The sequence below is a fragment of the Saccopteryx bilineata genome, chromosome 1 (genome assembly GCF_036850765.1).
Source record: "Saccopteryx bilineata isolate mSacBil1 chromosome 1, mSacBil1_pri_phased_curated, whole genome shotgun sequence".
NCBI classification, from domain to species: domain Eukaryota; kingdom Metazoa; phylum Chordata; class Mammalia; order Chiroptera; family Emballonuridae; genus Saccopteryx; species Saccopteryx bilineata.
In genome coordinates this window covers 392,623,970-392,647,211 of record NC_089490.1, presented here as the reverse complement: position 1 = coordinate 392,647,211, position 23,242 = coordinate 392,623,970, and positions in this window count along the sequence as shown.

Below are 23,242 nucleotides of genomic sequence, written 5' to 3'. Positions count from 1 at the left end.
AACCAAGACACAAATACAAGCAAAAGTTTATTTAGAAAGTCAGAGAGGTAGAAGTGAGCCCGCTGGCCTGCGTGAGCTCAGGAAACCAGTTACAGAGGTAAGAGAAGGGCCCTCCGATCTTAGGGGAAAGAACGCAAGGAAAATGTGCCTGAGGCAAGGACAAGGACAAGGACAAGGGGAAAGGTGAAGGCGTGCTCCAGAGACGGTGCTTGCTGGGTCCTTCCTCCTCAAGGCTTCATCTGGAAGCCTTAAGGGAACGTTTCAATAGAACATTCTTCAGCTGTCCAGGTGAGCCCTCTGAGGGTCATGTTCTCCACTGATTGGTTGGCACCTGGGATGACTCAGGGATCATGAGTCATGCAGCTGGTCCTGATGTCAGTCATGATGCCCTCCCACCTGGCCTTGTTCCTTTTCTAGGCCTGGAGCTGAAATGCAACTGAGACCTAGGTGTTATCTCTAGTTTGACCAAAACTCTGCCTCTGTGGTCCACAGACCCGAGGCTTTGTTGCTAAGACTATTTGATGCAGGCCAGAACCTCATTACCCTGAGGGCTTAATGCTTAAGAGAGTGCTTGTGCAAGGGCTTGTATGGGCGTCATTTGAGGGTTTTCTCCACCCTCTTGTTCTTCCTCAAAGGGGGTCGACCACATGACTAGGAACATGCCAGGGGAAGAAAGATCAGGGCAGGGTCCAAACCACATGACCAGTGATATGCTAGGAAAGGAAAGGTCACTCTGATGGTGACAAAGTCCCGCTTTGCAATTGTCTGTTGCTAGGTAACACCCTGATCACCTTTCATACCTGGCTTATCTTCCCTGCCCTCTTCATGCCTGTCTAACTGCCTAGTACAGATAAGTGAGGTAAGGGGAGAAGAACGGACAGCTAACCACCGCCCCTCTGAGCTAGCAGGGAAAGGTCTCCATGTGAGGCATGGGGCATGTGAGCCACACCTGGGAAGGAGAACGTCTCTCTCCAACAGGATGAGTTCAGGCAGGCTCAGGAGTGCAGGGGAAGGGCCCTGAGTCACCAGTGATCGAGAAAGCCAGGGAATGGGAGAGGGCAGGGCAGGCTCCTCTGTTGTGTCAGCGTCTACAACCTCCTCTTGATCTATGTTCAAGGATACCTGTAAAGCCAGTAGGCACGGCCACCATCGCAGCTGCCTGGCCCATGCAGGTGTGGTAAGGTACCAAAGAACTGTAAAACTTGGTATTGGCAACACCATTTTAAAGAAGAATGAAGAAGCTTTCTGGCTTACAAGGACAACTGGGTCATTTAGTTTAACTAGTCCTCTGAAAGAATAAAGGTTATCTAAAGAACTTCCTTTCCCTTTCAATAAGAAACAATATTTGCATATCCTACACTGATTTTAACTCTTCCTCCCTTCCTGGAATCCTAAGAGTAACATATACCTCTAAACAAAGGAATGGGAGGTAGACACTAAAAGATTTGTGAATGTCTTTGATATGGAAAGCGATGACACTATTGTGTTACCTTGTAAGTTTTAATATGTAGGAATGTTTTTATAGATCCTATAGACAAATGTTATAAGCTTGTTTTTTTGGTTTGTTTTGTTTTGTTTTGTTTTTTTACAGAGACAGAGAGTCAGAGAGGGATAGACAGGGACAGACAGACAGGAACGGAGAGATGAGAAGCATCAATCATTAGTTTTTCGTTGCACATTGCGACACCTTAGTTGTTCATTGATTGCTTTCTCATATGTGCCTTGACCGTGGGCCCTACAAGTACCTAAGTGTTTCCAGCCGATGTCAGAAGATCATCTAAATCTAATCTACCCATGTTTCAAACAATTTAAGAGGGGATTGTAAAGCCAGTAGCCAGGGTCACCATCACAGCCACCTGGCCCATGCAGGTTCGCATTTGATTCGGGCAGTCGGTAAAGAGACAACAGAGCCAAAAGCTGGTGGGCCATCATCTTTAATCCTTGCTTGCACCTGGCAGGAAAGTAAAAACACACATTGGGCTCCAAAACCCACTCATTCAGTGCTCACAAAGTTACTGACTTATCCGCGTTTCCTAGAATCAAAGGTTTCTAGCTCACCAGACTTATTTACCTCTGTTCCCCATCTCTTTCCTTCTCCCTGCACAAACTCTGCACAAACTGGCTTCTCCTTCAGCACTCCACCATCTTGGCTGCTTCTCCTGGCCTCCTCCACATGGCCTTTCTCTGCTCTCCTTTCTCTGCTCTCTCCTCTAATGCTAATCTCAGGAACCAAGAGAGAGCAAACTCGCGGTCTGTTACATTTCATAGTGTAGAAATCAAAACCTTTAATCCAATATACAAACAAGGAAGTCTCTGATACAAAGTCACAGGGTGGGAACTTAGTCTTAAAACTAAGAACCTTTAGGCTATAAGGACCCTGCCTGCTTACAGCCTGTCCCCCACACCCAATGCAAACTATAAGCGAGCAAACCTATATATCATATTTACAAACATATTTGACCAACATTCCCTCTCCTCCTTGCCCCCAACCTGTATGTGATCAAGTCTATATAACAAGCTTCAGGGCTATTTTGCACATGCACAATTTGTCAGCTATATCCTGTGTGAAGCCAGTAGCCAGGGCCACCATCACAGCCGCCTGGCCCATGAAAGTTTGCATTGGATTCAGACAGTCAGTAAAGAAACAACGGAGCCAAAAACTGGTGGGCCATCATCTTTAATCCTTGCTTGCACCTGGCAGGAAAGTAAAAACACACACTGGGCTCCAAAACCCACTCATTCAGTACTCACAAAGCTACTAACTTTATCCGAGTTTTCCTAGAATCAAAGGTTTCTAGCTCACCAGACTTATTCACCTCTGTTCCCCACCTCCTTCCTTCTCCCTGCACAAACTCTGCACAAACTGACTTCCCTTTCAGCATGCCACCATCTTGGCTGCTTCTCCTGGCCTCTTCCACATGGCCTTTCTCTGCTCTCCTCTCTAATGTTAATCCCAGGAACCGAGAGAGCAAGTTCCTGGTCTGCCCCACTTGATAGTACAGAAATCAAAACCTTTAATCCAATATACAAAATAGGGAAGTCTCTAATACAAAGTCACTTATCTGGGGCATGATGGGATTGTACCACCCCACATCAAAAAGGGTAGGGCCCTGGCCTGTTGGCTCAGCAGTAGAGCGTCGGCCTGGCGTGCGGGGGACCCGGGTTCGATTCCCGGCCAGGGCACATAGGAGAAGCGCCCATTTGCTTCTCCACACCCCCCCCTTCCTCTCTATCTCTCTCTTCCCCTCCCGCAGCCAAGGCTCCATTGGAGCAAAGATGGCCCGGGCGCTGGGGATGGCTCCTTGGCTGCTGCCCCAAATGCTAGAGTGGCTCTGGTCGCGGCAGAGCGACGCCCCCTGGTGGGCAGAGCTTCGCCCCTGGTGGGCGGCCGGGTGGATCCCGGTCGGGCGCATGCAGGAGTCTGTCTGACTGTCTCTCCCCGTTTCCAGCTTCAGAAAAATACAAAAACAAAACAAAAAAAAAAAAAAGGGTAGGAAAGGCTTAGTCCTAAAACCAAGCCTCAGGCTACAAGGATCCTGCCTGCCCACAGCCCGCCCCCAACACACATTAATATCACCTCAGCGATGGGCCTCCACGTAGGCAGCGCCATCTTTAACAAAGTGAACATAATATATTTTATCTGCCCAACACCCGTGTAAGTCATATGCAGCCAGCTTAATCAATAAATCTCCTCCTAAAAATTCTTCTGTATCCTACCTTGGTGTCTCTATGTAAACCCACGGAACACTACATTACAACACAGGTTCACATTTGATTTGGACAGACGGTAATGAAACAACAGAGTCAAGAACTATTGGGCCATTACCTTTAATCCTAGTTCGCACCTGGTGGGCGAGAAATACACACAGTGGGAAAACACTTCCCTTTCCATTCAGGGCTCCTGTAAAGCCAGGAGGCATGGCCAGGGTCACTATCACAGCAGCCTTCTGGTCCATGCAGGTTCGCATTGGATTTGGACAGTCGGCAAAGAAACAGCGGAGCCAAAAACTGGTGGGCCATAGTCTTTAATTCTAGCTTTGCACCCGGCGGGCAAGTAAAAATACACACTGGGCTCCAAAACCCAGTCACACTCAGTGCTCACAAAGCCACTGACTTATCCGAGTTTCCTAGAATCAAAGGTTTCTAGCTCACCAGACTTATTCACCTCTGTTCCCCATCTCCTTCTGTCTGCACAAACTCTGCACAAACTTGCTTCTCCTTCAGCACTCCACCATCTTGGCTGCCTCTCCTATGCAATGCTAATTTCAGGAACCGAGAAAGAGAGATCCCCCCTGGTCTCCCTTATTTTACAGTGTAGAAATCAAAACCTTTACGCCGGTATACAAATAGGGAAGTCTCTGATACAAAGCCACTTATCTGAGGCATAAATGGGATTCCTCATAGGAGTGCACCACCCCACATCATGCAACAGTCAAGGGTGTGGGCAAAAGCTTAGTTTTAAAAAGATATTGGTATTAAAGGGGCAGGAAAGGTTTAGTTTTAAAACTAGGCCTTAGGCCAGCGGTTCTCAACCTGTGGGTCGCGACCCCTGTGTTTTGGTCCTTTGACCCCTGCCGGGGTCACGACCCACAGGTTGAGAACCGCTGCCTTAGGCTATAATGACTTTGCGGGCTTACAGCCTGTGTCCCACACCCAATGCAAACTATAAGCGAGCAAACATATATATCATATTTACAAACTTATTTGACCAACAATACCCAAGCCCTTTCCTGGGCCCAGGCCAGGATCTCTCAACCTTGACACTTTTAACATTTAGAGCTGGATGAATTCTAAAGGTGGGCATCCTGAGCATTGTAGAATGTTTAGCAGCATCCCTGGCCTCTACCGAAGATTCCAGAAACATGCAGCCCACACCCAATTGTAAACCGAAGATGTCTCCAGACATTGCCAAGCCCCTGGGGAAGGGAGAAATCAACCGGGTTGAGACCTTGGAGGGGTGCTGGCTCTCTATTCCTTTCTTATGCAGAAGAGGGTGGGGTCTCAGCCTTTCTTCTCTCCTCTTCTGTGGCTGCCTCTTCTTAGCAAGTCCTGAAGATTATCCCCAGGACCTTCTTACATCTGGGCTTGACTGCTGCTGCTTTCAGGACAGCGGCTGAGGACAGTGGGTGAGAAGTGAGCCACGATGGTGGCAACCAATCTCATCTCCAGGGTTTAGAGAGGGCAGGAGGACCGGAAGTCCTGACAGACTGACACAACAACACTGCCAACAGGAACACAAATGTGAGCCACAAATACAGGCCGCGTGTGTAATTTAAATTTCTTAATAATTACATTTTTTTAAATGAAAAACAGATGAAATTCATTTCAAGAATTGACTTTATTTAACCCATATATCAAAAATATGGCTCACTTCCACATGTAATCAATATTTAGACCAGCCACACTTCAACTGCTCAGTAGCCACATTAGGCGAGTGGCCCCCATATCGGACAGGGCAGGAGTTGGGTTTCCTTACAGAGAGAGAGGGTCACTCCTGCCCTCCTCCCAGCACCAAGGGGCTTCCAGAGGCCAAGAGCTCAGCTTCACACTGAGGCGACCTGTTCAAGAAGGTATTTGTAGCTCAGAGAACAAGATACCCATTGCAGGTGGCCCCTGTGCCCTCCAAAACCATGGCACCCTCCCGGGCAGCAGCCCGCGGTTGTCTCTGCAGTCCTTTTCAGACACAAAGACTTCACTTATTGTACTCCATATTCGGTAACTGGAAGAATGTTATAAATCTTCAGGCTGTAAATTAACCTAACCCTGCCCTGTCCTTAAACTTTTTTCCAGGAGTCAGGTACCTCCCACCGCCTTACACACCCTCCCTGCTCCTTCCCTGGAGCTGTTTGCTCACCGCTCACCTAACCCAGACTACAGATCCAGGAGGCCCTGACGCTGCCTGGCCTGCTGTTATCAGTCCACTAACCTTTCACCCCCTTCTAGTTGCAGGTCAGAGATACCATGTGTAAGGTCGGTGGATAATGGGGAAAGGTCAGACCCACGAACTTTGGCTAGGACCGCCCACAACCAAGCGTACCAAAAGAAACTTCCTAGGACTCCTTGGGAAAAAAGCGACCGTCTGCCAGCCAGTGAGATTTCACCAGGTCATATTAGCTCGACTTCCCTAGAGGGACCCTTTAAATATCTCCCACGCCGTTTAATCCTTGCGACTTCCCTGGCCTCCATCTCCTCCATCTTTCTTTCTTCGGGGCCAGGGAACCTTGCCGGGCAGGATGTGCTGTACTCAATAAAGCCTTTTGTTATTCCACACTTGGTGGCTCTGGCCCCTTCATTCCTTCTCAGTGGGGAAAAATACCTTACACCATGTTCAGTCAAGCTGAGTGACTGTCTTCAGTTGATAAATCCACAGGACCTGTGGACAAATTCCTAGTGAAGGCACCAGACGGAGGACTGGAGCCCTTGATGGGGATTTTTAGCCCCTCACTCTGGGTGGAATCGCCCCTTTCTTTGTTCTGCGAGGATGTGCACCCTAAAACCAACTCATCCTGCCTCAGAGAAAGGCCCTCCCTCCATGCACAGGCTTGGATGGGAAGAGATACAGTGCTGAAAAGTGCGAAGGGGAAGACACCCCAAGATTTTTCAAGTTTATTCTCACTAGATATGTTCCCAAGTGATCATGCAGCAGCCTTGAAGCAGAAATGGTTGCTCTGGTACGTGAGGCGTGCCATGTAGTAGGGCCTCTGTCTCCATGCATGAACTCGTAGGGGCAGGCACAGCGCAGAACCTGGGAGGGGAGGAAGTCCCAAGCGGTCTCCACATTTAAAGCTCAGGAAGGTGCGGACACGGAAGGAAAAGGAGCTACATGCTGAACCTGACAAGCTCAGGGGAGGCCTGCAGGGTGGCCTTGCAGACTTAGGGACCTAAAGTGACCACACAGATGGGCTGAAATTAAAACTTTCTAACTAAAAGCAGTTCACGGGGTAGTCCTGTGCTAGAGGGTATTTTTCTCTAACAAAGGTCCATGCTTATCTTAATTGAGCCTGTTTGTCATCTTTGCATCGGCAATAACCTGTGGCTGATCTTTTCCTGCCCACCCTCAGGGCAGGCGTCCCACGAGCAGACATCAATAAACCTCCTCATTGTTGTTAGTATCCTGTTAATTAACGACTATCTATTCCCGCCTATGTAAAAGAAGGTTCAGTCTACACGTTTTTACTTCTTATCCAGTCCCAGAGATTCTTCCCTGCTTTGCTTTCTCCCACTGCCCTAATCTATCACCAATCAATTTCATGTAACCTCCTTCCTGTCTTTCCCGTTGATTCTGATGCATAAAGTAAGCGGCCATTTTCTGGAGCATTTCTCAATCCTTTGAAACTTTGCTTCCCAGCAATTGTCAACAGTTTGGCTCAAATAAACTCATTAAAAAATTCTTACGGGTTTGGAAGTTTCTTACATTGACAACGGAATGACACCTTACCTGCACAGTTTTCCAATGTCCTAACCCTTCATCCCTGAGGAGCCAATGAGCCATTTCACCCGCAGGTGTTGTAAAGTACCAAAGGCTACAGAATTAATATTAATATTTTAGGAGGCTTGGAGAACATTTTATTAATTTGGGTTAAGGTGTGCAGAGAAATTGTGAGAAATAGTCTCTGTACTGTGTGATTGGCATAACCAGGATGGCCCTTGGCATTGTATTGTAAATGCAAGGAGAGGAAAACATGGATTCCCAGACATTCCACCACGCCTGTGGGGAAAGGGGTGAATGGCTAGCCAGGTGCAGGAAGAGAAAAGCCAAAATAAACCTTTTCTTATAGCAATGAGCCATTTGCGGGCATTTGTCCCCACCAAAACTACCTCTCCTATGTAAATGCATGTGTGACTCTGGACAGAGAGATAGCAGATAAACACTAGATAATATAGGAAAGCCTTTAATATGTAAAGAGACATCTTTCTACCATTGTGTTGACTTGTAAATTTTGTTTTCTCCAAAATGGTGTGTGGTTTGCAAATTGAACGTGGTCCTATCATGTTAAAGGACATATGACTATAACCAATAGCGGTAAGGGGCTCCTAATTGCAATTTTTGCTTCTGTACTTCCCACTTACAAAACTATAAAAAATAAGTAGAACAAAGGGCCAGCGCGCTCTCTGTCAGATTTCTGTCGGAGTTCCCGCTGCTTGGCCAAGCTAGACAATAAAGCTTTGATGTGTAAACGATGGATCTTGTTCCTGTCTTCCATATTTTGGGTCCCTCCGAATTTGGATTAACAATCCCCAGATGCCTGGGGAGACAGCCAAATGTAGGACACCTGGGTCAGTTCCAGCCTTCCGCCTGTGCGAGGCCTGCGGTCCAGACTCCCTTCCCTGTGTGGCACGAAAGCCCAGGCCTCAGCTGTGAAGACCCTGATGCTGTCCCCTTCCCCTTGGGGCCGCTCTTCAAGTTCCACTTTTCTGGCTTTAGAAGCCTCTTCAGTTCTGGCTCTTGGGAAATTCCTTTTCTTCCATTTGAGCTCAATCATATCTTTTGAATTTTTAAAATTTCTTTTATATTTCTATTACACTTGACACATGATATATTAGTGTCAGGTGGTCAACATAGTGATCACAACTTGTTTTGTTATTAATTTTTTTCTGCATTTCTATATTTGAGATGGGGAGGAGTTCCAGTTTCTGCTCTCGCAGTAACCACATTAGGCCCAAGATGGAGTCGCTCATGCTAAGCCCCATGTCAGCAAACCAAAACTTAACAAAGCTTCTATGCCCAGCTCTCCCAAGAAAGGAAAGCGTGGGTCAAGCAATCAGCCCTTGTCAGCTCAGCGCAAGTTACCCATCCCTGCCCCAAGTCTTCCCTTTATTCCCTGTAAGGACAGTAACTCTGCTTTAACCAGTCAGCAATGGTCCAGGGTAACTTCTTTGATACTCTGTATACAAGTCTAGTTGAACTCACTAGGTCTGAAAAATCTCTCATGTATAGCTCTTTGGAGCTCCTTCTCATCTGCTACATTGGATTCAGCCTGATCCATGAATCACTGAATAAAAGCCTACTAGCTATCTAGCATCCCCAGATTGTCTGTGGACACTGTTCTTTGAACGCCATTAAGTCTCCCATACCGGCTCAAAGTGCTGGGCTGATGTACTAATGCAGATCTGATTATCTAAGTTCCCTGCTCCAAACCGTTTACTGAGTGAGTCCCCGTGCCCAAGTCCTTCAAAACAGAGTTCAAAGAGCCTTGCATGACATGCCAGGCCCCTCGTGATCTGAGCCGGGTAGCTCTCCTGGGCTGCTTCTCCGCAAGCCCACCCTCACACCCTTCATTCCAACGCCGCTGATATTTGCTGTGCCCCAAGTCAGCCGTGGTCTCTTACACTTGCTCCATTTACCTATGTTCCCTATTTGCCAGGAACTGTCTGCAACTGACCCACCACTCAGCCTACATAAGTCACTCTGGATGTCATTTTCCACAGCAAGCCTTCACCTGCAGCCTGAGTCAATCCCCTACTTCGCCATCTGTGCTCTCGTAGCTCGCCCAAACCTCCTCTCTCAGGGGGCTGTGATCACCCACCCCATAGCATTGCTCCCTGTTGGGCAGATAAAATATATTATGCTCACTTTGTTAAAGATGGCGCTGCCCACATGGAAGCCTGTCGCCCAGGTGATATTAATGTGTGTTGGGGGTGGGCTGTGGGCAGGCAGGATCCTTGTAGCCTGAGGCTTGGTTTTAGGACTAAGCCTTTCCTACCCTTTTTGATGTGGGGTGGTACAATCCCATCATGCCTCAGATAAGTGACTTTGTATTAGAGACTTCTTATTTTGTATATTGGATTAAAGGTTTTGATTTCTGTACTATCAAGTGGGGCAGACCAGGAACTTGCTCTCTCGGTTCCTGGGATTAACATTAGAGAGGAGAGCAGAGAAAGGCCATGTGGAAGAGGCCAGGAGAAGCAGCCAAGATGGTGGAGTGCTAAGTGAGAAGCCAGTTTGTGCAGAGTTTGTGCAGAGAGAAGGAAGGAGATGGGGAACAGAGGTGAATAAGTCTGGTGAGCTAGAAACCTTTGATTCTAGGAAACTCAGATAAATCAGTAGCTTTGTGAGCACTGAATGAGTGGGTTTTGGAGCCCAGTGTGTGTTTTTACTTTCCTGCCAGGTGCAAGCTAGGATTAAAGATGATGGCCCACCAGCTTTTGGCTCCATTGTTTCTTTACCGACTGTCCGAATCCAATGCGAACCTGCATGGGCCAGGCTGCTGTGATGGTGGCCCTGGTCACTGGCTTTACACTCCCCCTTCCTCAGGTCGCACCCCCTCGCCCACCAGCTTCGGTCTCCTGCAACCATTCTGGTCAACAAGACCCTGCCTCCGAGATAAGTTTTCCACAGATGTGACAAACCAAGACTTTAGGGCTCCTTACCTGCCCAGACCACTGCCAGGCCCCGGGAAGGGCACGCTGTGTGTTTATACGGTCACGTGGTTTTTGTACAATTTTAAAAGCAAGATATTTTTGCCACAATCAGTTAAAAACACTATGTGTTTTCACCTCGATTTTCCTTCATCACACTACCCACCCCCTCACACACACACACACACACAGCTTTAGAGTGGCCACAGGCAATGTGAGGTCCAGACAGGGGCAGTCGAGATGGAAATACACAACGCTTGGGTTTACTGCGTGTGGCTACAGGATTTGTAAATACTTCTGTATGTAGTGAAGTTATTGGTGTCATCCCAGTGGAGAATGGCTTCCAGGTGCACTGTTCTGACTCACCTCGCATCAGTCATGAACGACAGAGCCAGAAGCCAGACCTCCACACTCCTGTGGCCACAGCACTCAGACGCACATGATTTGAAATGCACGGAGCCAGAAGACAGCCTCTGGACACCTCTTCCAAATCAGCACGAACTAACACAAATACCATGCAATTTTAAAAATGTTGTGATGTTTTGGTATTGGTCAGCTTTAGATCAGTATTAATTTTTCCATTCATTCCAAGACCTCGTTTTTTTTTTTTTGTATGTAATCTTGCATTCCTTTTCTTAACGAGCTTTCTCCCCAAAATGATATAATCATCCAGCCCCACACAACTTGCCTTTTTTCCTAAAGCTGTACCCCTGCCACAGCTGGCCCTAGTTGGACTCCACATTCTCTGACTCCGAAAATTGGAATAAAGATTTCTATGTTACTCACACGGTAACATGGAGACTCAGGAGCCATGAGGTAAACTTGTTTCTGTCTGTGGAAAGCCGCTCAGCAGAGTAGCCAGAGGCAGAGAATTCTGTTTACTTTCCTGCCTCCTGGCTCCCACCTTCTCCCTTCCTGTGAAGGTCTGTTTTATCCGTTGCTGCGTAAAAAGTACCCCCCACAAGTTAGCAGCTTAAAGCAACAAACATTCATTATCTCACAGGTTTGCTGGCCAGGAATTCCTGAGCAGCTGAACTGAGTGGTCTGCCCAGTCCCTCGCGAGCCTGCAGTCAAGCTGTCGGCCAGAACCCTGGACCCTGTTGGTAGAGATATTGATTGGTATAGGCATTATGGAAAACAGTATGGATGTTTCTCAAAAAAAAATTTTAAACAAAAATACCTTCTGATTCAACAATCCCACTTCTGTGTGTGTGTGTGTGTGTGTGTGTGTGTGTGTGTATATCCAAAAAAAATAAAATCAGAATTTCAAAGAGGTATCTGCACTCCCCTATTCACTGCAACATTATTCACAATAGCCATCACATGGAAACAACCTAACAGATGAATGGAATTTTTTTTATGTGAGATTATTTATTTATTTATGTAATTATATAATACATATAATATAATGTATATTGTGTAATTATAGGTAATAATACATTCAGCCTTTAAAAAGAAAGGAATTCCGCCATTTGCAACAACGTGGGCAAACCTGGAAGATGTTATGCTATATTAAATGAGTCAGATAGGCCCTGGGCTATTGGCTCAGCAATAGAACATCAACCCGGCATGTGGAAGTCCTGGGTTCGATTCCCAGCCAGGGCACACAGGAGAAGTGCCCATCTGCTTCTCCACCCTTCCCCCTCTCCTTCCTCTCTCTCTCTCTCTCTTCTCGTCTCGCAGCCAAGACTCCATTGGAGCAAAGTTGGCCCGGTCACTGAGGATGGCTCCATGACCTCCACCTCAGGCACTAGAATGGCTCCTGCAGCAATGGAGCAACACCCCAGATGGGCAGAGCATCGCCCCCTGGTGGGCATGCCAGGTGGATCCCAGTCGGGCGCATGCAGGAGTCTGTCTGACTGCCTCCTCATTTCTAACTTTGGAAAAATACAAAAATAAATAAATAAAATGAGTCAGGCAGAGAAAGGCAACTACTGCATGGTCTCACTTACATGTGGAATCTGAAAAAGTCAAACTCATCAAAGCAGAGAGTAGAACGGTGGTTACCAGGGGCTGGGGAGAGGGAGAAATATAAGACCTTAGTTAAGGGACACAGAGTTTCAGTTATGCAAAATGAATACATTCTGGAGATGTCATGTACAACCCTGTGACCATTGTCAACAATAATACTGTGTTTCATGCTTGAAATTTGCTAGCAAGGTAAATCTCCAGTGTTCTTACCACAACATCCAGGGTAAGTGTTTGAGGTGATGCTTATGTTCATTGTGGTCATTGTTTCACAGTGTACCTTCAAGCTGCATTCCTTACATATACACAAGTTTTCGCTGTCAGTTACACCTCGGTGAAGCTGTGGGGAGCTGCGTCATCTCCAGGCTCGCCTGGGGCTGGAGGCGCTGCTTTCCGCAACTCGTTCAACTGGTGGGTATCAGGAGGCCTCGGTTCCCTGCCAAACCTTGCCATGGGTCCTCTTGAGTTTTCTCCCAACATTCCTCCAGAGTGAGTGGTCTGAGGAGAGGGCAGGGTGGGAGCCACAGGCCTTTTATGATTGCTATGGGTTGAATTGTACCCACCCCCAATTCACATGTTGAAGTCCTAACCCTGTGTACCTCAGAATGGGACCTTATTTGGAGGTAAGGTCTTTACAGAGGTAATCAGTTCAAATGAGGCTGTTATGGTGAGCTTTAATCCAATGTGACTGATGTCCTTATGAAAGGAGTACTTTAGGCACAAAGACAGAGCCGCACACAGGGAAATGTAGTGTGGTGAAGGAGGCAGGATTGAGATAAAGAGCAGAAGAATGCCAGCAACCAACCAGGAGCTGAAAAAAAGACAGGTTCTTCCTCACGGCTCTTACAAAGAAACAACCCCGCCAACGCCTTGATCTCAGACTTCTAGCCCCTGGAGCTGTGAGACAATACATTTCTGTTGTTTAAGTCATCCGGTTTGTGGTACTTGGTTGCAGCAACTCCAGAAAACTAGTGTAATAACCAAGTCTCAGAAGTTTCACCATATGACTTGTTTTGAATTATATTCCTTAAGATTGAGTCGCTAAGTCCAGCCTAAGCTCCAGGGTAGGGAAGTAAAGCTCACGTCTTGAAAGGAGGACCATCAACAAATTCGTGGACCTGTTTCAAAACCACCACGAGAGCCAAGAGGTGCCTCTGTAACCTTGTGGTAACTTCTCCTCTCCTGTTTCATCTGACTCAAGTTGGATTCCTCAGTGCTACATTCACCTGTGTTTATTAAGCATTTATATGTCACCATTCTCTAATAAGTTTCTGAGGATAAATTTTGTAACTCTGCCTCCCAGGAACCTAATCTAGGGCTGGGACTATTTGTTTAAAAAATTGATAAGTCCATTAATTAGGTCAAAATAACACCATTTTACACTTGGATAGCACTTAGGACTTCACATAGCCATTCCCAGTGGATACCTGCTCCAGAAATCTGTGGTAGAGAACAAATGTGAGGATGGCTGTGAAGTTTCCAAAAGCATAAAATACTATTTTTTCTGAGGTAATTCATTCCATAGGTAAGCAAATTATATTTGGTTTTAACACCCTTCCAGAAGGGTATAGCACTTTTTATATGCCTTTATATCATACTTTCATGAACTCAACAAATATAGATAGATGATCTACTTTGTACTTCCTGCTGGAAATAGTGTGGTGAAGATGAAAGTCTGCCCTTTAGGAATATGAAATCTTGTATTAAAATCTTTGTCAGACAGTATGTCCCAACTATCTCTGGGTTGCTCTGCCTGTCACCATCAGCCTTTTCTGGGCCTGCCTACTGAGCATCCCCTTTTCTGGGCACTGGACAGAACATTGAGGTCCAGAGCCCCTGCCTCTGAGAAGTGGCTGTTCTAGCAGGGTCCAGATGGTCAGAGGAACACAGTTGTCTGAAGTTTAATTTTAATGTGCTGTGAATACTTTCTCCCTTTGCATTCTGCAGGGATCTGGGCCAAAGACTCTGAGTGGGTAAGAGGAATAGAGAAATGAAAAGCTAAAAATGACAAACAAGGAAAGCAATGATACATTCTCACTTGAGCAGTAAATGAGAATCAGAGACTGCTGGGAGTTGATGTGGGTGTATGGAAATGATATGCAAATTTGACATCCATGCCAGCTCAAATTATTATAGTCCATTTATCTTACAAACTTGAGTATTGGTCACTGATGATATTCACCTGGGATCTACTGTGTGAAAATACTGACTGCGAATACTGACTCACTCACTCTTACTGTCCATTTGATCTGGTGACCAGGGGTAAAACATTTTTCTACTCTGACCTTTGGTGTCTCTTTTTACATAACAATGTTGGATACATAATTTTGACAGTTTCTTCCATCTTTTTTTTTCTTTTTTCTTTTCCTTTACAGAGACAGAGAGCAAGTCAGAGAGAGGGATAGACAGGGACAGACAGACAGAAACAGAGAGATGAAAAGCATCAATTACTAGTTTTTCATTGCACATTGCGGCATCTTAGTTGTTCATTGATTGCTTTCTCATATGTGCCTTGATGGTGGGCCTTTAGCAGACCGAGTGACCCCTTGTTTGAGCCAGTGACCTTGGGTCCAAGCTGGTGAGCTTTTGCTCAAACCAGATGAGCCCATGCTCAAGCTGGTGACCTTGGGGTCTCAAACCTGGGTCCTCGGCATCCCAGTCCGATGCTCTATACACTGCGCCACCGCCTGGTCAGGCTTTTCCATCTTTTACATATGTTCTTGGTATGGAAAAAAAATAATAATTTATTTTGCCCTCAGTATTTTCAAGGAATCCACATCAGGGGTTGAACACTCCTAGAAAGCCTAAATCATGATGAATGTATAGAAAAAAAGGAGAGGATAAAAAACGAAGTTGTGGGAAGAAACAACTATAGAGGGAAAGCTAAAAGAAGGTAGAAAACTAGAAATGATTCTGACAAAAGATTGTAGAAAACTCTGTACAATTCCCCAGCATCCAGAGAAATGCAGAGCCACAGGTCTTTTGTGCCTTCCCTGCAGGAGCACATACTACAGTGCTAAGTATACTATAGGTTCTCAAATCTTTTTATTTGCTGAGCCAAGCTCAATCCATTCCACGGAAGTTATTTTCTCTAAAGCTAGGAACAGTCCCATACAAGAGGGTCTGAATGGAGATTTGATGCTCAGTTGGTGAGGACGTTGAAAAGATGAATTACGCATCAGCCAATGCCTTTTGAAATGACCCCTGCTGTCCCTTCCAAGTCTGTAATTCTATATTTCTTTGACAATTTTTTTCAAATTATACAGCCAAAATTTATTACATTTGAAGAAATAGTAGAAATTGACACACCAGGAAAACAGTGAGCATTTCCTGTGCTAGAAAAACAACATTCTTCCTGCCCAGTAAGTGTCTTCTTTGACAATTTAATCAGTTTACATTGATTAAATTTCCTTCAACTCAAATTTTAGGTTTAGACACACTTGAGTCGATATTTGCAAACCTTCTTATATCCTACTCTGCCTCAGTTCCCAGTTTCCCCATGCTCAATTCCCAATCATCCTTTTGGGCCTAACTGGAGGGAAGTACCAGCCTACCAGATTCTCTGGACCTGTGCCCTTGACTTGCTATTAGTCAGTTTTCAGTTCACTTTTCTGTTTCCTTCACTTCCCCTAAAGTCATTTCCTTCTATTATTCAACCAATAAATATTTATTGAGTACTACTGTGTATCCTGCTATATGTTTGGAGCTACATAGAACATAGACCTTGCAAACATCTTTGTTCCTGCCTTCCAAGGTGCCTATATTTTGACTAGAGAGGCAAAACAGTCACATATTAATTAATTAGTAAGTAAAATGAGCTTAGAACAGTTTATAACCAAGGGCTAAGTAGCATGTTCAAGGTGAAATCTTCTGTAGGATTTCAGAAGGAAGAAATATTGATTTTAGTTAGGATGGTCTGGAGAAGAGAAAGTTTAAATTGGACATTGAAGTATGGGGGGGAATAGGAGGGAGATAAATTTTGATTGGGGAAGAAAAAAGGCCATCATGAGCTTGAAGAACAAAACAAGGATTTGAGCGGAGCAATACATGCAAAGCCCTGGCTGCACAGAGCACAGACAGTCTGTGCCTGAAGGGTTTAGCACAGTTTAAGAGGCAGCTATCACCATGTTTCCGAAAGCTGTCATCCTCAGCATCTCCAGCCCTTGGGGCCGTAGTTCAGCCACATTAACACTGAGGGCTATTTATGACTGAGGGAGAAAGCGTTTTGTAGTCATCAGCTCCCAGGGGCTCATTCCAGATACTTCCCACACTCAGCATCATGCTAGGAATGAAGCATGTGCAGGCAGCGGTGAGCCCTCTTGGCAGGAAGGTGAGCAAACAGCCAGCTGGAAGAGAAGATGGGCTGGGATAAGAGAGAAAGGTAGATGTAGGTGGAAGGTTGAGGCGGCAGACTGTAAGAAAGGTGGGAAAGAGGTGGCGTGCCTGAGATATGATATTTTAGGAAGCAAAGACCTGTTCATACTCCTTGCAACTTGCCCTCTGCGACACTGCACCGTTTCAGCACCCTCGTGGATGGACAGCAGCGCTTCCTCCAGGCTTTCTCTTCCCATTCGCCACTCAGTCTAGATTGTGGCATCTTGTTCCAATTTTACCTTACGGTCAACTTTTTCTTTTTCATTCCAATCACCATGTACTAATCACAGCCATGCATCAGTCTTCAGGGGACTGCTTAATACATTTCTGCATTGCCTGCATTCAGCACCCCAAGGAAAATCCAAACTGCTAGGATGGAATCAAATAAGTTACTCTTTTTGCCTTTGTTTCCAGAAAGACAAAAACTTGTTTGGCGATTAGTAAACCTAAATTGCACAGCATAGTCAATATAAGCTATCATTAACTGGAAACTTATTCTGTACAAAGCACTATGATCTTCTACATCTAATATGTGCTATGTCTCATTTGGATCTCTCGGCATTCCTTGTGAGGTAGAAATTTTCAACCCACTTTACAGGTAAAGAACCTACTAGTCATACCATTATGTAGTTGCTCCTAGGCCACACCACTAATAAATATCAAAACCAGGATTTAAACCTGGTTTAAGTGATTTCCCAGGCCATGTTAGTGTGGACCCCAAGATTTTAGGTGAAACACAAGTCAACAAATGTATTTTAATGTTATATTTTTTAATCTGCATTAAAAATACAACTGCTTTTAAGTCCATAGATTTTAGGGATTTTTTTTCTTAAGGTAGAGCTAGATTTAGTTCATTTTTAAATAGTTGGCTCTTTCAAATATTAAGTATTACAAGTAGTATGTAAATTTAGCAGAGATCATAGCTGACTTTTAGAAAACATGGTACTAGACTAGACTTTTAATATTATTAAATGATATGTCTGGAAATGCCTCCAACCCTCAATCTTGGAAATGTCACTGCAGCATATAATTTCCTTATAAAATGCATTTCCAAAAAAGAAACATGAGATGCAAATGTTGGGGGCTCAGCTAAATTCACTCACTAGGAAAGTGACTCACCCCAAACACCAGAGGGCTGGTGCAGGTGTTTCAAACTATTTCTCAGCAAAATTGCAAGTTTTATCTCTGCTGCACCTTTAAGGTCATGAAACGGCACATGTTAATATGGTGAGTTCCTAGAGACCTCTGTGTTTAGCTCCTCCTACCAGGTTCCTCTTTCTGCTCCTTTGGGTATTTAAGACAAAGGACTTATCTAAGACAAAAGAACCATGTATGTCCAGTGCACATGGTAGGTATTCAATTGATATCTATTAAATTAATTAATAAATTCATTAATGACTATACACATGCATGAATGAGTAAACAGTAGTTATTGTATGTAAGTAGAATTTAAACATGTAAAGAAGATAATCAAAGTGGGATAAGAAAAGGTTTACATTTTTCCTTCAATGAGAAAGTAGTATAAATATAGACACCAAATCCATCCAGCTCATATTTTTTGACCTTTCACTAACATCAGTGGATCAAGTAGTCACCTGCCACCTTTGACAATACTAGCCCGTTGTTGCAAACCCAGCAACCATTCCTTTTCCTTTCCCCTTGTTTGCCTCAAACTACAGAAGCTGAATAAGCCAAGTACTCTCTTTTCTAGCCACCACTGCGGTTAGAGATGACCATGTGATCTACTTCTGGCCAATGAGCTTCCAGGAGAAATTAGCTACCTGGCTTCTAGGCAAGGTTAATTGCTCATTGATTTTAAAAAATCTACTACCAAATTTAGTTTTGTTTTTTGTTTTTTTGTATTTTTCTGAAGCTGGAAACTGGGGAGAGACAGTCAGACAGACTCCCGCATGCGCCCGACCGGGATCCACCCGGCACGCCCAACAGGGGCAACGCTCTGCCCACCAGGAGGCGATGCTGTGCCCTCCAGGGCGTCGCTCTGCCGTGACCAGAGCCACTCTAGCGCCTGGGGCAGAGGCCAAGGAGCCATCCCCAGCGCCCGGGCCATCTTTGCTCCAATGGAGCCTTGGCTGCGGGAGGAGATGAGAGAGACAGAGAGGAAGGAGGGGGGGGGGTGGAGAAGCAAATGGGCGCCTCTCCTATGTGCCTTGGCCGGGAATTGAACCCGGGTCCCCCGCACGCCAGGCTGATGCTCCACCGCTGAGCCAACCAGCCAGGGCCCAAATTTAGTATTGAATAAAGGATGAACATCCTTATCACTTACAGCATCTTGCTTAAGCTTTCTGTTTCTTATAGCTGGACAAATGTAATATACTTACCTAATAATTCTACTTAATGAAGCAGATTTTATTTTTAAGCCCCTAGTAAGATTAAAGCTCTATTATCTTCTCACCTCTCACCAAATTTACCATCCATCGCATATTCTCTTTCAACTATCTTTACTCCTTAAGGAGTTTTGGTCTTTCCCCTCCACTATTTTATATTCTGTGGATCTCTAAGAAAACATCTGCTTGATTGATTCCATTCCAAAATAGAGGAAGAAGGCAATTTGAGTTTACCCATGCTTTGTGGGCATTGTCGAACGTGACAGTGTAAATTGGTTCCTTTGGGCTTACACTATCTGAATAATCTACACAATCCACATGTGCACCTCCATTTCTATGTCTGTGTTTGTACCACTTCCAGTCAACACTTGATTGTCAGGATCCATGGGGAGTGCACAGTTCCACAGGCATTGCAAACATAACTTATATTTGTCTCAAAAACCCACTGTTAATTTGTTTTTATAGCAGATTTTCCTACTTATCATATTTTCCTCACGCTCATACGAAGATAAACTTGAACTTTCTAAATACTCATCTAGTAATAGCAGGGCAAAAGAAAACCCAAGCTGAGAAAGGCAACGACCTGGTAGGATTAAAAATGACAGGCGGTTGGGAATAATGCCTGTGTGGATAGGAGGTAGTTGGCCATGCAGCCATGGCCTCGGACTCTATTGTTCTACTAGGGCTGCCGTAACAAAATACCACAGACTGAGATGCGTAAGCAACAGAAATTCAGTTTCTCACAGTTCTGGAGGTTGGATATCTAAGATCAAGGTGTCACCAGGGCTGGATTCTGGTGAGAGCCACCTTCTCACTGTGTCCTCACATAGCCTCGTGTGTATGTGTGTGTGTGTGAGAGAGAGAGAGAGAGAGAGAGACAGAGAGAGAGAAAGAGAGAGAGAGAGAGAGCATGCTCTGGTGTTTCTTCTTCTATCAGATCAGGGTCTCACCTTTACGGCTTCACTTAACCTTAATTATCTCCCTAAAGGCACTATATCCAAATATAGTCCAATTGGAGGCTATGGTTTCAACATATGATTTGGGGAGCACATAGTTTAGTCCACACAGATTCTGAACTTGGAAATTCAACATGGAAGATTATGAAGGAAATAAGGAAAAAAGAAGAAACAAGTCGCAGCTACAACTTAAAGATATGGTTTATCATTAAAATGTATTTTAATATAATCTTTAAAGTTGCAAGAATAATACAGGAACTCTGTATACCCTTTATCCAGAGTCATCAATTGTTCACATTTTGTTCCATTTTTGTATATTTGTGTATATATACTGCTCACACAAATAGGGGATATTTCAAAATGAATATGAAACTATAAAATACCCCCTAATTTTTGTGAGCAGTATATATGTATATAACATAAGGTAGACACATATATGAAATGTTTTCCAAACACTGAACACTTCAGTGCGTGGTTCTTTCTCATAGCCAGTACTGTGGGACAAAATTGAGACAGTTTACAGTAATATAGTACTATTACATAATCCACAGTTCAGAAACAGGTCTCGTCAATTGTCTCCAAGATGTCTTTTATATTTTTCCTCATGTACTCGCCCAGATTATTTTCAAGCAAAGCTCAATGTCCTCTCGTTTCCTGGTACCATTTTTTAATGTCCAACTGTGTCCTTTGATGAATGCCGGTACTCTGCTGGTGCCCTGGCTGGCTCTTCCCTGGCCTGCTCCTGGTCTTCCCTGCGGGGAGCATGGCACCACCACAGCTAAGCTGAGCGCCCACTGGGCTGGACGCTCCGTAACTCTCTTCAGTTCAACAACCTGTGATTCGCAGATCCGTACCACCCCTGCTGCAGTGGCCTCAGCTGAGCCCAGCATGGCGCAGTCTCAGATGAGGTGCCAGCTGACACGCGGGTAGGGAGAAAGCTGCCCCCTCTGGCAAAGCACAGTCAGAGGGAAAGGAGGGGTAAGTGACAATAGGGAAAAATGAGTGTGTCCTCTGCTCCTGGTGAGCAGTTCCCTTGGCCCCTCCTTGTGCCCATCGGCATTTCTCATGCATAGAAGAGGTAAGCTTCATTTCTAAAGACATAATTTTTTTCATGGCTAATATAAATAAAGTGCCCATTCTTTTAACAAGGACCCCTGTGCCTCATCAGATGACTTCTTAACAGCTGAAGCCAGGAGAACTCTCCAGAAAGGGTCAGACCCCAGAATCCCGGCCCCATGTGCCCCCAATTCCCCGGGGGGGGTGCTCCTCCACTCCTGGGACACAAGAAAAGGACCACAGGCCTAACCCTGCCAGGCCCCAGACCCCCACTTTGTAGAGCTCAGGGTCGCCAATTTGTTTGACCAGCATTAGAGCCCAGGACAGGCCCTCCATGTTCAACAGAGAAGACCCCCTGAAATAGCCCCCCGCAAGCTCCCAAGGGGCGAGATGACTTTTCTTCATCCAAACCTCAAAACCCTGGACAGAGATGGGAAGGCTCTACCTGCTCCCGCTGAGTCTTCCTGCAGCCAGGAATAGAACCAAAAGTTTAACTCCTCAAGGAGACCCTAGGCTCCCTCTGCCTCAAGACCGAAGCCAGTGACCAAAATCTATAGGGGACGATCTCTTCTTCCCTGAGGTCTGGACCTCCCAGGACCCAGGGAAGGATGCGTGGGCAGGCACAATTAATGAGCTCCCCAGAGCTCTGAGTCTCCAAAGCCACCCAGGATCAGGAAGAGATGTAGCTAGCTTCATAAACTGACAGGACGGGGACGTGTCCACAGCTCTGGTCCTCAGTGTCACCTTGTGCTATCCTAAGTTGTGTGCCCTGTCATCGAATCTGGATGTGTGGCTTCCTCAGAAACAGCTCTAAGGAGGAGAACCTGACAGACACAGGCTGGAGTGAAAGTGAGTGTCACTTGGCTGGATGAGAGGCGTCCAAGTCCCCACGGCAGGGGTAACAGGCTGGGGAGCACCATCTGCTAAGGTGGGTATTTGTCTATTGGACAGTGAGTGCCACCAGAGCTGATTCAGAAAGCTGAGGTTGCCTGTTCTCTTCTCCTTTCTCTCTCCCCCAAACCCACACCCAGCCCACCCTCCGCTGAGTCAGCCTTCGGCGTTTCCTGAGGTCCCACCACCTTCAGGGGTCCTGAGCAATGTCTGCCAGCTCCCTTCCATTACACATTCATCCCCCAGCCTGTGGCAGGATGACTGCCAATGTGTATACTGTGCAGTTCCCCCTAATGTGTGCTTCCCCTTTTCATAGTTTTAATTAATGTTAAATGACAAATTCCAGAAGGAAAAAAAAAAAACCCAGCTCACAAGTTTGAAATAGAGCGCCATTCTGAGGAGCGGGATGGAATCTCACACCATCCGTCTCTGTCTCCCTTTGCCCAGCGTCTCCACGCTGTACGCGCTCCCCCCAGATTAGTCACTTAGTGGTCATCCAGGTTTTCAGACTGACTGTCATGCTGCCACAATGCTTGTGTTCAAGTCACCCTAGCTTTACTTAACGACGGCCCCCAAGTGTGAGAGGAGTGATGCTGGGAATTCAGATGTGCCAGAGAGAGGCCGTAAAGTGCTTCCTTTAAGTGAAAAGGTGAACGTTCTCAGCTTAGTAAAGAAAGCAAACAATCACATGTTGAGTTTGCTAAGATCTATGGTAAGAATGAATCTTCTATGCATGAAATTGCCTAATCTATAAATTAAACTTTACCATAGGTATGTGTAGATAGGAATAAACATGATATTTTGGGTTTGGAAAACCACTCCATGGTTTCAGGAGTCCATGGGGGCCTCGGAACATATTTTCTGCAGAGAAGGGAGGGGGTGACTGTAGCAAGTACCTCTTTGCAGAGGTGTGCTAAGTATAGTGACACACATTTCCTTTCAGCTCACAGAAACTGAGAATAAGACTCAAAGAGGTTTAGCAAACCCACTAGGTCTGGCTTTTCCATGAACCTCACGCCAAATAAATGACTGAGCTCAATTCTCACTTGAGCCTGTTGTGCTTCCCCTTCTCCTCTATGGACCCCACCTTCCTCATTCCTCAAGCCCCAGCCCTGGGCCTCCTCCGCAGACGACATGTTGGACTCATGTGAAGCCTTCCCAGATGACTCCAACAAGCTCCCGCTGCAGAGTGGGCACCAGACAATTCGCCATGAAGGCGAGGGGGTCTCTCAACAAAATTTCAAGACCCAAATTGGCCAAAGTCATGTCTTACGCTATTTTGAAAGTCGTTGT